This window comes from Onychostoma macrolepis, chromosome 09, assembly GCF_012432095.1.
Source record: "Onychostoma macrolepis isolate SWU-2019 chromosome 09, ASM1243209v1, whole genome shotgun sequence".
Lineage (NCBI taxonomy): Eukaryota > Metazoa > Chordata > Actinopteri > Cypriniformes > Cyprinidae > Onychostoma > Onychostoma macrolepis.
In genome coordinates, this window is record NC_081163.1 from 26,232,486 (window position 1) to 26,250,481 (window position 17,996).

At 35.3% G+C, this 17,996-nt stretch overlaps 1 long non-coding RNA gene across 1 annotated transcript in view; it reads right to left on the bottom strand.

The window, feature by feature from the left end:
- Nucleotides 1–2,972: 2,972 nt before the first annotated feature.
- Nucleotides 2,973–17,996, bottom strand: part of LOC131547391 (uncharacterized) — a 32,434-nt gene continuing 17,410 nt past the window's right edge. The window contains exon 3 of the long non-coding RNA XR_009272920.1: nt 2,973–3,320. This is a non-coding gene — a long non-coding RNA (uncharacterized LOC131547391). The remainder of the gene's footprint in view (nt 3,321–17,996) is intronic.

Consider the following 17,996-nt stretch of genomic DNA (forward strand, 5'->3'; position numbering starts at 1 on the left):
CCAGATATCATAATTTTATTCTGAGTTATGTGTTAACGTTTGGCAGTTTAATCAAATAAAGAGTAAAGCTCTAGTTGCATACTGCATATTTTGGTAAATTTTGATGGTTATCTGGTTATTCTGTGCACAGAAATGAGCATAGTGTACATACTGCAGAAAGTGCAATAGAAATATGTCATTCAAAACATGATCCAATGATCCAACATGTTTGCCATTTACTGTTTTCAGTAATGCATTATGGGTAATGTTGGTTAAGTATGACTTTTCTGAAATATCCTGACATGATTTTCTTGGAACGTCTCTCTCATGTGTTTCCAATTATGACAAAGTGTTTCACCAAACAAATAACAGTAAGAGTAACTGTGTAACCACACAGTAAATAACGTGGCTCTCCATTTAAATACTGTGACTCTTACATGTCACCTTTCAAATTTTGTAAGCTGTATTTTATGTGGTCAGAAACCTCTGGTGACTGTAAGCGAAAAAATAATTGTTCTACAGTTGTCTAATGTAAAATAAATGAGTGCAGCCATTCACAATGTACTTGGCAGTAAAATCACTTAAAGACCAATGTCTCACCCACAAAAATCAGAAATTTAAACAACAAAATGCTTAGCTAATATATTTTGTCAGTCATAACTCAAATACTGGGCTGAAATCAAGCAAATGAAATTAACACAACATGTTCAAAATATTTTCCCAACACTTTAAACATCTCTACAGAAGGGCATCAGAATCCAGACAAAACCAAAGACTGAAGAAAAACACGATCATGCTCAAACAAGATCATTCGCAGTGATTCATTGGTGTTTTCCATATGATCTGAATTACTGTGCTGGCTTCCAGTCCTTCAGAGTTTTTTGAGTCTTTTCAAGTTTTTGAGTCTCTTTTGGTCTTTGATATTGTATGGAAATGAGACATTTTAATGGGAAATGAAAACCATGTGAGCGCACAGCTGTGATGAGATTGTTGGGGGCGGGGTTTAGTCTGGATGGGGCGGGGTTTGTTGAGGGAGGAGACTGAACATCATCAGTCATCATCAGTCTGTCTGCAGTAAAACACTGAGTGCACTTCAGCCGCTGAGGTCACTTCCTGCGGCTCAATAAACACGCTCAGCCAGTCTGTTCTGGGAACAGTGTTGCTTTTAGTCTAATTAGGTGAGCATCCAGCTAACGTGCAGTTAAGCCTCGGGGTGAGATGCTGTTGAAGAGTATTAATGTTAGCAGATAGTTCTGATAGAAATTGAAAGGCAGAATGACTTCATGATGCAGCATTAAGTTAATACAAATAAAAAGCACCAAACACGACATAAGTGAGTGAGCAAAATTGTATTTTTTTTGTTTTGTTTTTTTTTGTTCTGTTAGTCACAAAAGTACACATTTAGCAAAATGTCCTGGCTGTTCTTTACCATACATTAACATGATTTAGTAATCACTAGCTGTCAAAGTTCAAATAACAACAACAAAAAAAAAAACTTAATACAAAAGTAATTTAAATGTATAGTTAAATCAGACTGGTCTCTTTATTCAATCTCCTATAAGTCATACAACAGCTTTGTGTGAGGAACAGACTGAAAGTGAACGTCACACAGTATTTTTATTTTCATATTTTGAATTACCGCTGCAATTGTAGAAAAGTGACATAATCAGATACGTTTAATTTATTCAGTATTAATTTCTTTGAGTGGAATTATCTGGTCACGGGGGCTTACTGATAAAGTTTGTCTGGTGTGCTGCAAATGTGCTTCTTCAATGAAAATAAATCAGCTTTTATTAGTTTACTGATATGACTGGAGTCTCTGTTTCATGTGAGTGCACTCGTGAAAAAGGAGTGTGCTTATTTGTATTGAATGTGCACTTGTAGTTTACTTCAAATCTTATAGTAGGCCTATATTTAAAAAGAAAACTTATTAAAACACTTTACTTGGAGAATACAATATTAATGAAATAAAAGGCAACTTAAGTGTATTTAAAGAGAGACACTTTCATGAATGTTTCTTAAGACAACTTTAAAATGTTCAATTTGTAATAACGTCAAATTAAACGTTACTTTAAAGTACATTTAAATCACTGCTTTAATATTCTTTGTGTGTGTGTGTGTGTGTGTGTGTGTGTGTGTGTGTTAAAGTTGTTAACATATTAACATATAACGAAATGCAGCTTCATCATTATAAATATATTTAAATACATGACATAGATGTTTCAATAGAAATGACACTAAAGTTTTAGTTTACCATAAATGCTTATCCATATTTCAAAGACAATAGAAGTGATTATGAAATTACATTTGAAGATGCACTTAAGTCCTACATCAGTGGGTCAGGAATACACTCTAAAATGCGTTTAATAAATTGAAACTATATTACATTTTATTAGTAATACATATTGTAATTACTATAGTATTAACAGTAAATCATGCATAATTAAATCACTAACCCTAATCCTATAAAAGGTTCACTTTAAAATAAAGTGTAACCTACATTTTAATTGCAATTAACATGCAATTGACATGCATCTGAAAACATTACATTCAGACATACATTTTTCATAGAAGCGCTATTTGTTTCTTTATGTGTAAAACGTTTTTTTAATGATGAAATATATTTTTAAGTTGTTCTTTGCTGAAAGTCTCCACTGTAGCTCAAATCTCATTCATATTCAAACCTGGAGATTCATGACGCATCTGCCCAGGCTTAATGTCAGTGATGAGATTTGAGAGCTTCAAAAGGGAATATTGTTAGTTAAAAAACTAAAAAAATGACATGCAAGGGCTAACTTAATATTTTATGGAAAAGAGCAGCAACATCTCAATTTGGGTTCCACACAGGAAAGTCAGTAATGGGGGTTTGAACAATGTGAGGATGAGTAAATGATAAAAGAATTGTCATTGAACTACACATTTATTATTGATAAACTTTTAATAGATCTTCATTTTAAGATCAAACATTTGATTTAGTTTCATGTGCTCAAACTTTTGTCCTAGTGATGTGAAGGCCACGCTAAGACATGAAGCTCATCTGACGCACAGCGGGGAGCGTCTATCTAGATTTTAGATCAATATCAACTGACGCAGATGTCATTAATTTTCTCAAAAAAAAAAAAAAAATACATTAAACATCCCCAGCAAACCCAGCATGCACATTAGGCGCTGATTTGCATAGCAGAAGCTTTGCTCAAACTCAAGATTTGGACTTTAAATGTAGATGAAACACAGAACCTGATGCGGGGAATTAATAATTTTGAGTGGAACATCAAAGGCTCACGTCCTCTCTGCTCCAGTGGGGACAGCAGCGGCCGCGTCTTCCTTCTGCACGTTACGTCCTGTTTGGGATTAGAGACCAATGAAGAAGAAGCCATTAGAGAAGATGAAAAAGAGTTTCAAAACAGCAGGATGCTGGGTAATTATTTCCTAAATGCACGACATCCTGATGTTGCACTGAACAATGTGGCTCCCTTGCAGTGCGCACGGCACAGGTATGACAGAGATGGCATGCACACACACACTCTCTCTCTCTCTCACACACACACGCACACGCACACACACACACACACACACACACACACACAAACTTCTTTAAAATGAAAAGCAGATGCTTGACCGCAGAAACACAGCCTGTGCAAACAACACAAACGCTTGTTATTCTTGTTAAAAGTGTACTTATCAGACTACAATGTTGCACTAAAGGATTAGTGTGACAAACTACATTGCTGAGGCTTCAGTGGTTATGCAGTGGGGTAAACGTAGTAAAAGTAGGGTAAAACCTTAAGGCTAAAAGGATTAGTTGAAGTGCAGAATGACAGAGTCTGTCATAATTTGTATTATTAAAAAAAAATCCATTTCTAAGTTGTAATGTGTTCAGATAAATTCTGTGTCAAAACAAAACATGTTGTTTTGCTTGGCAAGTGTAAATGGTCTAAAGTTAGACTAATGAACCACTTGGCAGAAACATTAAGCTATTGCTCATGATTTGTTATAAAGGACTTGCAGCTCAAAAAAGTACAATTTTAGATATATAATTTGATTTATGATCAAGTTAATGGGTGTTAAATGACAGAAGTGGTATCATCTGGCTCAGAAGATTGTTTGATTTGATATTAAACATCTATGCAAGATATTCATCGACATGAAAATCTAGAAATATCATGACTGACCAGAGAGGGATGGTTGAAACAGGACTAGATGTATGTAAGATGGAATTTGACACAATTGTAAGAGTAATAAAAACATATTTTATTTTCCTTATGTATTTTAATTAATAATTGCCTTCAATAATTATTATATATTATATATTATAAAAAAGTATATATTTCTATATTTATTTCCAATTGTTTTTCATAGTAAATGAAGATGGGGTGGTGCTCTCATAATTATTTTGAATAAATTAATTTGATTACCACAATAAATTCACACACAATTTGTAAAAAAAAAAAAAAAAATGTAAAAATAAATATAAAATAAAGAATTAAAATATTACAACACTCCTGATCTCACCTATAATTAATTTCTTGAATTATATATGTTGAACAAAATTTTACTTATTAACAAGGTTATTATATACTAAAACCAAAACCATAAATATTATTTCAGCTAGTTAACAAGACATATATTTTTTTCATTTAGTTTAACTTGCATTAAAATAACTAAAACTAAATGGACACACTTCTCCAATTCTCACTATTAACTAACTATTAACTACAACCTTTACCTCGATAAACTAATTTTCTGCTTATTAACAGTTAGTAGTTGATATGAATGGGGTAGGATTAAAGGATCTAAAATATGATCATGCAGAATAAAGCATTAATATGTGCTTTATAAGTACTAATAAACAGCCAACTAGCAACTATAAGCAACTAGTTAAAAGTGAGAATAGTGAGAATTAATAGTGAGAATTGAATAAAAATAGAAAATAAAAACGAATTCAAAATATTCCTAAAACCTATAATAGCATCTTGATAATACGAAACACTGCTTATTAATGATATGTTTGTATATTTTGCCATATTGCTCTTGTCACCATTTAATAAAAGCAATGATCAAGTTATGTTTTTACCATGTGATTGTACAATGATTAAGTGAGTTTTAGTCATTGCGCCATGTCTAAGCACGCCACCTGAAGTAAAATCACTGTAACGCACATCCTCTCATGGTTTATTGCTTCAATAAAGATGTAGAGAGTGTTATGACGCCGTGCTGCAGAAGTAAGCAGAACACATTCACTCTGTTCTTGTCAACTTAACCTCCCCTTCATAAAAACATTCAAAAAAAGACCCCTCCTCCAAGCACTCTTCCCCACACTTCACAATCCCTCGCTCCATTTGAAAGGAGGAGAGGATAGAGAGGCTGCCACTGCCTCAATTACACAAAGACTCAGTGACCCCCAACCGGTTACATTCACTCTGCCCGCGGCTCTCTCCGCAGGAATTCAAAAGACCTTTTAGCCATGCGGACCGAACACGGGCCACCCTTTCCTCCCCTCTCTCTCTCTCTCTCTCTCTCTCTCTCTCGCTCAGATTAATCATGTGTGAAATGGAGGCTGCTAACTGCCGATGTCACAGGTTGAGTTTGTGCCAGGTTGGGCCCGTCACCGAGCGGTAGCGCTCCGTTAGGCAGGTGTTAATAAAGACTAACGGGTCTGCCGGGGTCAAACATGCTTACATGCATGCACTGACGCGCTAGATCACATGCAAACCCTGTTGGATCGGCGTTTGACAAGTCATGAAGGAGATCCAGGCTTTTTTGTTTGCTTTCTTCCTCTCGTTCTCAGACAGGCTGCCGTGACCCACTCTGATCTGCAGTAATTTGACTGTGAATGCAGAGGTTATGTATTGTTCTGTAATTGGAGGTACCGAAATTAGGCCTGGTGAATGCCGTATTATCACACTCAATTCAGTCATTACTGCATCTGATCACGGCTCACTGGAGATAATATCCTCCAACCTCAAATCACACTTCTCCATCATCTCAAACAGACTTAACTGCTGCTAAAACATGCATTGGACTGATGAATATAAATATTATATCATGTGCTGTGAATGAAGAGTAAAACAATCTCTAAAGAGAGGATTTTTCATACTTCTCACTGTGTTTCATTTAAGTAACCTTGTCCCCTCGCAATTTCTTTGCAGAAATAAAAATGAGCCAGTTGCTGATATACAGTAATAGAGCTATAAAATGACTACAAACAATGGCATCCGTACTGAAATTATAAAATCACAGACTTTGGTATATTGGCAAATCTGAGCACTGTTTAAGACATTTTTGAGATCTTTTCTGATATAGGAGACACATGTGCATTTAACAGGGCCTTTTTCTCAGCACCAAACTCAAGAGGTTTGAGCTTGCTTTCCTTTAATCATATTGAAGAAACAATGCGATTTTAAAGAGTCTTAATTTCTTTGTTATTGCTGAGAAATTGTACTTTCATAGTTTGTAAACATAATGTAGCTCATATTTGATGTTTCTACTAAAAATATAATTACACACAAATGAGTCTTGTTGACATACAGTTAAAGACGCACAGTGAATATGAAAATACAATCGGTAATATGCCCATCTATTATACTCTTCTACTAAGCGGTTTTCACAGTGATGCCATGGAAGAACCATTTTTGGTTTCCCATAGAACCTTTCAGTGAAAAGTTCTAAAAAGAACCTTGATTTTCTTAGTGTTATAAAACATTTAAATCTAAAGGTTCTTCAGATTTTAAAAATCTGTATAACTTTTATCCAGTATAAAGATTATTTTGTGGAATGGAAAGATTCCATGAATGTTGAAGTTCTTCAAGGAACCAAAGATGCCATTAAAGCTCAGATCATTTTGGTCTCAGAAGAAATTGATGGGAAATTGTATTGAGATTTTTTTTATATTGAGGGAAGTTTATAATGAAATTATATTATGCCATCAAATTAAAGCATAGTTTGAGACATTGCTAAAATTCTACAAGTTATATGTGAGATACTAAGGTCTTTTTCTTTGGAGTAAAATCTAAGAAACAGACCACTTTAGCTTGGTCTGCTTTTTATTGAATTGTTCTCTAGGAAAAACAGCTTAGATAATAAAAAGGTGTAATTTGCCTTTTTTTTTTCTTTCTTATGTGTACATTATGCATATTTATGTCAAACCAGTACAGTTGAAGCAAACTAAAGTTAAGTGGAAAACAGAAAAGGCAGATTGTATACGAGCTATATGGTCCAATCTGGAGGAAACAGTTTGAAAGATGTTGTTCTTGGTTGCTCTCTGACACCCCCAGAGACGGCAGTCTTCTGAATGTGTCAAATCTCTCTTTCACTCTTTAGGAAATTAATTACCGCTCCTCCTCCTTTCCTCTGCAGCGCTTTTGATAGGGCCTTTTTCTGTGCTATCTAAAGAGGCTCTTCCATAGATTTCACTTGGCACCAAGTGCACACAACATTCGGCAAGAAGTAATGTAGATCATTTTTATTCATTGCCTCAAATTGTCAGCAATTATGTGCGTCAGTGGCCACCTGCTTGTTCTGAATGGCAGCGGGTCTGGCAGAGTGTGTGCGTGCGTGCGTGTGTGTGTGTGTGTGTGAGAGTGAGAGAAAGAGAGAGAGAGAGGGGGGATTACACTAACAAGGAGCGTGCAAGGCCTCCAGTCGCAGGTGAAATGGCCCTTCTTGTTAGGATAATGAGTGGTCAGAGGCTGTGTGTGCCCAGGCTGGAACAGGCCGGTTGAAAAGCAGGATTACCAGCCCCCGCCCCCCCACAACACACACACACACACTCGACAAAACCCCTACAAACCAGGGTCACGGCAGACGCTGGCCTCAGCCCGGCTGGCACACGACAGAACAGAGGCGGGCCGCTTTATCCCAGTGTTTAAAAGACTCACACACACACTAACACACACACACTGCTGCTTCATTACCCAGCAAATGTTTTCATTCTCTCCTGCAGCCTCACACATGTGTTTGATCTGAAAAACCCAGCCTTATCTGATAGATAGATAGATAGATAGATAGACAGACAGACAGACAGACAGACAGACAGACAGACAGACAGACAGACAGAGAGATAGATAGATAGATAGATAGATAGATAGATAGATAGATAGATAGATAGATAGATAGATAGATAGATAGATAGATAGATAGATAGATAGATAGATAGATAGATAGATGATAGAAAGATAGAAAGATAGATAGAGATCTAGCAATAAAGAATGATACAATGATACAATGAATGATACAACGACACAACTTTAGAACGATAGAGCGATAGAACAATAGAATGATAGAACGATAGATAGAACGGCAGACAGACAGACAGACAGACAGACAGACAGATAGACAGATAGATAGATAGATAGATAGATAGATAGATAGATAGATAGATAGATAGATAGATAGATAGATAGATAGATAGATAGATAGATAGATAGATAGATAGATAAAGATCTAGCAATAAAGAATGATACAATGATACAATGAATGATACAACGACAACTTTAGAACGATAGAGCGATAGAACAATAGAATGATAGAGCGATAGATAGAACGGCAGACAGACAGACAGACAGACAGACAGACAGACAGACAGACAGACAGATAGATAGATAGATAGATAGATAGATAGATAGATAGATAGATAGATAGATAGATAGATAGATAGATAGATAGATAGATAGATAGATAGATAGATAGATAAAGATCTAGCAATAAAGAATGATACAATGATACAATGAATGATACAACGATACAACTTTAGAACGATAGAACAATAGAATGATAGAACGATAGATAGAATGACAGACAGACAGACAGACAGACAGACAGACAGACAGATAGACAGATAGATAGATAGATAGATAGATAGATAGATAGATAGATAGATAGATAGATAGATAGATAGATAGATAGATAGATAGATAGATAGATAGATAGATAAAGATCTAGCAATAAAGAATGATACAATGATACAATGAATGATACAACGTTACAACTTTAGAACGATAGAGCGATAGAACAATAGAATGATAGAACGATAGATAGAACAACAGACAGACAGACAGACATACAGACAGACAGACAGACAGACAGACAGACAGACAGACAGACAGACAGACAGACAGACAGACAGATAGATAGATAGATAGATAGATAGATAGATAGATAGATAGATAGATAGATAGATAGATAGATAGATAGATAGATAGATAGATAGATAGATAGATAGATAGATAGATAAAGATCTAGCAATAAAGAATGATACAATGATACAATGAATGATACAACGATACAACTTTAGAACGATAGAACAATAGAATGATAGAACGATAGATAGAATGACAGACAGACAGACAGACAGACAGACAGACAGACAGACAGACAGACAGACAGACAGACAGACAGACAGACAGACAGACAGACAGACAGATAGATAGATAGATAGATAGATAGATAGATAGATAGATAGATAGATAGATAGATAGATAGATAGATAGATAGATAGATAGATAGATAGATAGATAGATATGCATTCTAAACATTTCCTGGATTAATGTCCTGCTTTGGGATTGTGGGTCACCCTCAGTGTTCGGTCTGTGAATGTAAGCAGCTCTGATTTGAGTTTGACTCCAGATGAAAAGCTGCTGCTGGAGAGACTTTCATTAGCGTGGAGCGCTGACCTGGGTTCAGCCGCTGTGTTAGTATCTCTCTGCTAATGATTTCTGCAGCACAAACCCCCTGACCTGCCAACATTCTCAATTTCCACAGAAAAAGAAGAGAAATGGGCCAGCGAGAGGAGGGGGAGGGGGACGAGGGATGAGAGGGGAACGAGATAAAAAAAAAAAAAACAGAAGAAAGAATACATATATTTTTCAGATTGGAACGGTATGAGAGAGCAGTGATTTGAGGCATGCTGGGAGGGTGGTGCATGCTGGGGCATTGACTGGTTGTAGTTCTAGAGCACCGTGTGTGTGTGTGTGTGTGTGTGTGTGTGTGTGTGTGTGTGTGTGTGGATGATCTTTCCAATAAACCCTCTCACCCTTCAGACTTATAGATTACATCCTTCACTTCCTTGAAACACATACCTGCAAACAAACACTTACAAGCGTACAATTACTCCAGTGTCAGATATAGTACAGTGACGTCTGTGCAAGAGCTGATATACACACACACAAACACTGTCAAAACATTCACAAACACACAAACCCTCCCTTAAAAAAGGAGTCCCTATAGTCAAAAAGTCATGTATTTTAAATACACTTATTTCATAGGTAGTTCAATAGTAGTTTCATAGTATATTTAGTATATTTCATAATATATTTCAAGTAGTTCATCTAAACTTAACATATTTACTGACATATCTCTCGAGACTTACTAATATAAAAATTATAATTTGGAGTATACTTGTGCACAATGAACATTCCTTAATATTAAACCTAAAATGTGTTTTAATATCACTGTTGATGTGATTGTATTTCTTTGGATAATATCAGCCTTTAAATGCAAGATATTTCAAAGTTTTACTTAAGTACATTTTAAATCATTATGCTTTAATAATCTTTTTTTCATATTTTAAAGCAGTACACTTATTTTCATGTTTTGACTAACACTAAATCACATGTAAACTACTTGATTATAATTTTTCAGTAGTTTGTTATTCAACATCACATTTAATATTGATATGTTTTAAAAGTCCTAAATTCCAACTTCATTACAAATGTGTAATTGCAAATATATTTAAATATGTGACCCTGGACCACAAAACCAGTCTTAAGTCGCTGGGGTATATTTGTAGCAATAGGCAAAAATACACTGTATGGGTCAAAATTATAGATTTTTCTTTTATGCCAAAAATCATTAGGATATTAAGTAAAGATCGTGTTCCATGAAGATATTTAGTAAATTTCTTACCGTAAATATATCAAAACTTCATTTTTGATTAGTAATATGCATTGCTAAGAACTTCATTTGGATAACTTAAAAGGCGATTTTCTCAATATTTAGATTTTTTGCACCCTCAGATTCCAGATTTTCAAATAGTTGTATCTCGGCCAAATATTGTCCGATCCAAACAAACAATACATCAATGGAAAGCTTATTTATTCAGTTTTCCGATTATATATAAATCTCAATTTAGAAAAATTGACACTTAAGACTGGTTTTGTGGTCCAGGGTCACATATATGAAAAGTTTAGACTTGACAACAAAGTATATTTTAGCTCATCTTAAATACTTGTTAGGAGTAATTATGAAATACTTCCTACTTAAGTAGGTCAAAAAGCACTCAAAAATTCAGCTAATTGCATTTAATATAAATTTTAATTATAATACAATGAAAGCAATTAATACACAAGTGTCAGAAAACATTACATTAAGTTCAAATTTAAGTAATTTATTTTAAATTGAATAATGTCTGTGTTAAATACTCTACTTTGCTAGTCTACTTCTTTTTTACAAAGGCACATATTGCAAGAAATAATAAGCAGTAATTATCATTAATAATTATTATGCAATTTATTAGGCAAGATTAATTCAGACAAAAACTCATATTCACACAGTCATGGTGAGAAAAAAACACTGTAGCTGTTGTCCCTCTTCATACCGGGGTGGTCTCTTTACACACAGGGCAAACGGTGGCGCTGCGTGTTTGCTGCATATATGTTGGTGTGAAAGTGAAGGCAGTGTAGCGAGTGTAGGGTCCTCTGATCATAATCAGGGTGTATTGTGGAGGGTCGTCCTGGCAGTGATTAGATAATGAATCTCTGAGACACTTAAGGTCTGATTCAGTGCAACCATCATTATTATATGGTAGGGCTGCTAGACGCACACAGATAAAAAGCAAAATTGTGATTGGTGCGGAACAAGAACCAATCGCCGCCCGCCTTACAGGTCTTCTCAGAGGTAACGAGTCACAAATCTGACCACTCATGACACTCAGAAGAGGTCACATGATCTGCCATGAAGTTTTTAGTAATTCCATGGAAAGCCCGCATGCTGTGTGAAGCCGTAAACAGTAGACTCATCATTACACAACCACACAAACACACGCTGTATACATGCATACACATGCTAAGCTTTTACAGTCCAAACAATGCGTTTGCATACCAAAAATGAGGTAAAGTATTAGTGCTTGCAAGCTGAAGACAGTCTATATTCATTAAGCAAGCACACTTTGTCGTTCATAAATCATAGATGTCTGGTGCCCAATCGTCGAGCAGGGGACATGAGTGGCTACGATCGGAATGTGTGTTTTTTGCAATAGGCCTGAAGGCGTTTAACTGACACCTCTCTGGAGCCGGCCGATGACAGCACAGGCCCCGCATGCAATACGTCATGACAATTATTCATACCTATCTATCTTACATGTCACTCTAACGATGCCAAACAAGTTTGAGCTAGAAAATATTGATGATTCACTTACCTAAACAATGACACAAAACTGATTTTGCTTAGATAAATTATTACACAATTCCATCAATGAAAATAAAACAAAACAAAAGCTTTACATTCTATCCGTCCCAAATGAAAATTTAAAAAAGCTTCACTCTCTACCAGTTCCATGACTTCATGATTCAAAATAAAATAAAATATTATTTTTTAAATGGTTTTATGATTCTCTGTTACCAAACAAAATATTTTGTTTTGCGCAATAGATTTGTGGAACTGTTACAAAGTGAAGGGTTTTTTGCTTTGTTAATATCTAGAAGCATGATAGAATGTTAGAAAGTGGAGCTTTAGTTTTGTTTTGCATACTGAATTAAGGAACTGTTACAAATGTAAGCAATCATTTAGTTTAATTTGTTTATAGAGTCATAAAACAGAAACTGAATCATTTGTTTAGCTTTGCATATAAAATCATGGAACTGTTACAATGTGAAGCTTTAGTTGTTGTTGTTGTTTTTTTGGATAATCAATAGAATCATGGAATATTAGAAAGTGAAGTTTTTGTTTTGTTTTGTTGATAATCTATAGAATAATGGAATGAAAGTGAAGTTTTTGTTTTGTTTTGTTTTGTTTTGTTTTGTTTTGTTTTGTTTTGTTTTGTTTTGTTTTGTTTTGTTTTGTTGATAATCTGTAGTCATGGAATATTAGAAAGTGAAGCCTTTGTTTGGTTTTGTTTGTTTTGTTAATATCTAGAAGCATGATAGAATGTTAGAAAGTTTTGTTTTGCAAATGGAATTAAGGACCTGTTACAAATGTAAGCTATCATTTAATTTAATTTGTTTATAGAGTCATAAAACTGAAACTGAATCATTTGTTTAGCTTTGCATATAAAATCATGGCACTGTTACAAAGTGAAGCTTTTTTTTCTATTTTTCTTTTTTTCTTCTTTTTTTGATAATCAATAGAATCATGGAATATTAGAAAGTGAAGTTTTCGTTTTATTTTGTTTTCTGTTTTGTTTTGCTGATAATCTATAGAATAATAGAATGTTAGAAAGTTAAGTTTTTGTTTAGTTTAGTTTAGTTTTGTTTCGTTTGTTTGTTTGTTTGTTTTTTTGTTGATAATCTGTAGTCATGGAATATTAGAAAGTGAAGCCTTTGTTTTGTTTTGTTTTGTTTTGTTTTGTTTTGTTTTGTTTGTTTTGTTAAAACAAGTTTTGTTTTGCAAATGGAATTAAGGACCTGTTACAAATGTAAGCTATCATTTAGTTTAATTTGTTTATAGAGTCATAAAACTGAAACTGAATCATTTGTTTAGCTTTGCATATAAAATCATGGAACTGTTACAAAGTGAAGCTTTTTTTTTTTTTTTTTTTTTTGATAATCAATAGAATCATGGAATATTAGAAAGTGAAGTTTTTGTTTTATTTTGTTTTCTGTTTTGTGTTGTTTATAATCTATAGAGTCATGGAATATTAGAGTGAAGATTTTGTTTTGCATATGGAATCGCAGAACTGCTACAAATTTAAGCTTTCATTTTGTTTTGTTTGATAGAATCATAAAATTGTTTGAAAAGGAACATTTTGTTTTGTTTTTCCTGGTGTATTGAATCTTGGAACTGCTACAAAGTGAATATTTGTTTTGTTTTGTTGATAACCTATACAATCATTGCATATTAGAAAGTGAAGATTTTATTTTAATAATGGAAACATGGAACTTTTGTTATTTTTCAAACAGTTGTAAGATTCTATGTTATTAAACAAAACAAAAGCTTTAATTTGTATCAGTTGCATGAATCCATATGCAAAACAAAAAAGGCTTCACTTTTTAATATTCCAAGATTCTATGGGTTATAAACAAAACAAAAAAGCATAATCATCTCAATAACTTGAAAATCATTTTGGTAACAGATTATTTGTTTATTGTATTAAGTCCAAAAATAATGTTTAACAGATCCGGTACATTTCACCTATGAACAAATTGAAATATATGAGTGAACATTTCATGACATTAAAAATTATATATTAAACATTGTATTTAATATAACAATGTGACTTAATATTATTAATAAAAGATTTCATGAAGGCTACTTTGCCCTGTGTCATATGCAAGGTAAAATCATGCACTTTGCAGAAAGCTGTCATGACGTGTTCTGGTTGTCCTGCTGAAATGAAGTTATCCAATTACTGCGCGGCTAATGAGGCTGTTTTGGTTGCTCTGCTCTCTCTGAGGTACTCCATAGTATAAACAGTTCACTTACCCCACACAGAAAGGGGCTAATCAAGGGAATTATTGTTTTGCTGCTTCAATTTGCCGGCTCCCAGTTCTGCAGTGATTGGGAAGAAAATGTGCTATTGTTCTCTGCGTTAATGCTTGAACTTTAAGAAAAAATGACACGAGACGTTCCTGGATGGCCAGAAATATATTAAAATATATCTGCTCATTTAAGCACCATTGTATTTTTTTATATTTAATTTCTCAAGGGAATCTCTCTTTCGATATTTTGTTTATCATTTCACACAGGGATTTTATGATAAATATGCAGACCTGCATTTTACAAGATCATACATTTTAATGGGTTTTTAACAATGACAATTTATTTATTTTAAAATTAAACAATAATTTTGTTAAGTATAGACAAAACTAATGCTGAACGTATTTAATTCATTTAAAATCAGTGGGAAAAATTATAGGTATAAAACATGAGTTAGTTTAGTTCTGCATCTTGAGGTCTCTCACATTTTTCCAATATTTTCATTTCCCAGTGAGTGAAAGCGTCTGTTTGATGTTTGAATAAACACGGATAGCAGAGGACAAGCCGAGGGGAAATCTTCACAATTAGTCCTTTAACAACAGGTTGGGTAAAGTTCTCTGAGAAGACTGTACTTATGAGGGCACGGCGCCACAGCCAGCCACAAGAAGAACCGTAAAAAAAAAAAGAGCTCTGGAGGAGGGAAAGAGGGAGAGCAGCCTCAGAAGTCAAGTCTATCTGGCAATTACCATTTTACTGCTGTTCTTTAGTTACTGTATGTTTGGAGGGGCCATTAGCAGGTGTGCCTGGGCTGTCTGACCCAACCGAAGCCTTCATCTTTAACAGAACAGCCAAAGTCTCGCTGAGAAAAGAGATCTGTGGGGCCACAACACCAGCAAATACAAGTGTTCATATACACAGACACACAAAGAAATCACATTTGAGATTGTTTAACTGCCTATGAAGAGATTTAAGCTTTTTTCACAGAACTACTGTGGTAAAAACGTAGTTTAAAATTTTAAAAAAGCAAACTTGAAAATTAAAAAGACAAAGAAATAAGTAACAAAAATGGTCTACATTTAGATATAGAAACAATTGTTTATATTTGATCTATATTTATGTGATACATCTGTGTTTTATTTATGTATAATCTGTAATTTATGGTAAATTCAATGCATATTGTGCAAATTATTGTAGTTACATATATTCAACAACTGGGTGTATACTTTTTTAGGAAGTATTGATGCATAGGTCTTTTCTAGTCATTTATATATTGCATATTTAATGTCATGTATACACAAGTACCTGCAATTTATGGTCAGTTGTGATACATATGTATAATTTTAGTAGCTTTGCCCCAACAGATATTCAACTTTTGTCTGTGCTGCATAAATAGTTTGTACAAGATGCACCAAATATGTACTGTATGGTCTAAAACCTGTGATTTACTGTTCATATTACATCAATGTGATGTATCTATATACATGGTTTTTGTGGTAAAAGCTGCACAGCAAGAAATTTCTGTTTTCTTCAATATCACAGATATTCAGTGCGACGTAAGTCCATTATTAAGCAGAAAAACATATGACGCACTCAGGACAGATTCTGATGCCACAACTGTCTCCTTTGTTGTTGACGGCTGCGAGATCATGTGATCGACATCATTCACTCAAATTACAGTACTCAGCGGCAGTCCGCTTCCTGTGCGTGTTCTCACACGTGAAAAGGGAAGAGCACATCTAGATCACTTGCATTCCTTGGCTCGCTGTTAAGATGTTCTACACGAATGTGCCGCTGCAATTGCCCTGGCATTCAAGACCGTAAAAGCTACTTTACGAGTCTGTCAGAAGAAGAAGCCATTCGCCTCTGTCTACACAACAGCAAAATAATCCAGTTACGTACACAAATATAATGGACTCGCCACGTTTACGGAGCGTAAACAAGACGAGTCCTCGTCTTGCAAATTCGAGGGGACAAACTGCTAATGTTTCAGATACCGCATGCAACTTGAAAATATCTCATTTGTTGCGGGCCAAAGTGTTTGCTCTCTCTCGCAGAGACAGCGCAAATCTTTTCCCAAATACTTCATTAACATAATATTATAGAGGCCAAGAGCGCCGCTAGATGAGACATTGAGAGGTTTCACTTGACAGGGAAGATAACCTTTCAAACCGGCTCTGAGATTCATGCAGTCAAAGAATAGATATATCAGGACAGTCCCAGATTTCATTAGCTTTGAGAGACAATAATGGTTTTCATTCGTCTTTCACGGGAGCTCTCTGTCTGTCATTTCCCTGCCCCAGTGAGTCTGAGAGCGGCTTGATTGAAAGGAACCATCATATGCACATCCGTGTTGTCCCACACCATTCCGAGAGCAAACCGTTTTAGATCCTTAACTATAGCCGCCGCTGTGATTGCTCAGCCACCGGCAATTTCCTAACCAACCACCACCTGAACAATGATGTGTTCAGCCCTCTGCTCTCCAGGCTTTCTGAGGGGAATCATTTCACAGTTTGGAACGAGATCTCCATAGCAACTCCTCTTTGAGGGGTTTAGAATCACCATCCAGTAATTCTATGATCATCAAGCACAGCCATTCCCAACCGTTCTTTTCACAGCGGACACGGGGCGGTTTGGGGGGGAGGAGGTAGGGAGGTTGAGGCTGTTCGCAAATTCTACAGTCTATTTCAGGCAATTCATCCAGCCAGCCTCCATTAGAATTCAAAATATTTCGACCTTCAATCACGGAGCGTGTTATGTGGAACTGCTGCGATCTCCAGTCAAGACGAGCGACCGTTTTAGTCTAATCACCCAGGACGAGGCAAGGCAGAGAGAGACTCCTCAATCGGAGCCTAATCAAAATGCTCGTTTTAAACGCTGACAGTCTTTCAACACGGGCCACAAACACGCTCCGCCGGATTGAAACCCCCTCCTCTCTCTCTCGCCGCGCCTGTCTGTAAATGGCGCTCAAAATACAGTAGATTTTCTCATTGACTGCAATCACATAATTCATCATGGTGACAGAGTGTGTAAATGTTGTAGTGTGTACTGTACATCGGGAGGATTTCTCCTTTATAAATCACTGTGCTGTGACATCAGTGCGAGACCTGGTGTATGTGTCTGTCTAGTGCCTCAAGCACTTGTGTGCACTTACGCGGAAAAATGGTACAAATGCTCTCGATGCTTGTCGCTATGCTGTGGGAAAAATTAGAGCTGAGAACAGGCCAAGCTGTTCCTCTCGAAAACGTTTAAAATGAACAACTTGCTTTTTGTATCATTCGTCAGTGCAAAATTCCTGCCATGATGTTGTGAATAGTTGTCAGGGTGCTCTACACTGAAAAATAAAAATTGGTGTAGGATCCACTCAGAAACTGCTAATAAATTTCACAAAT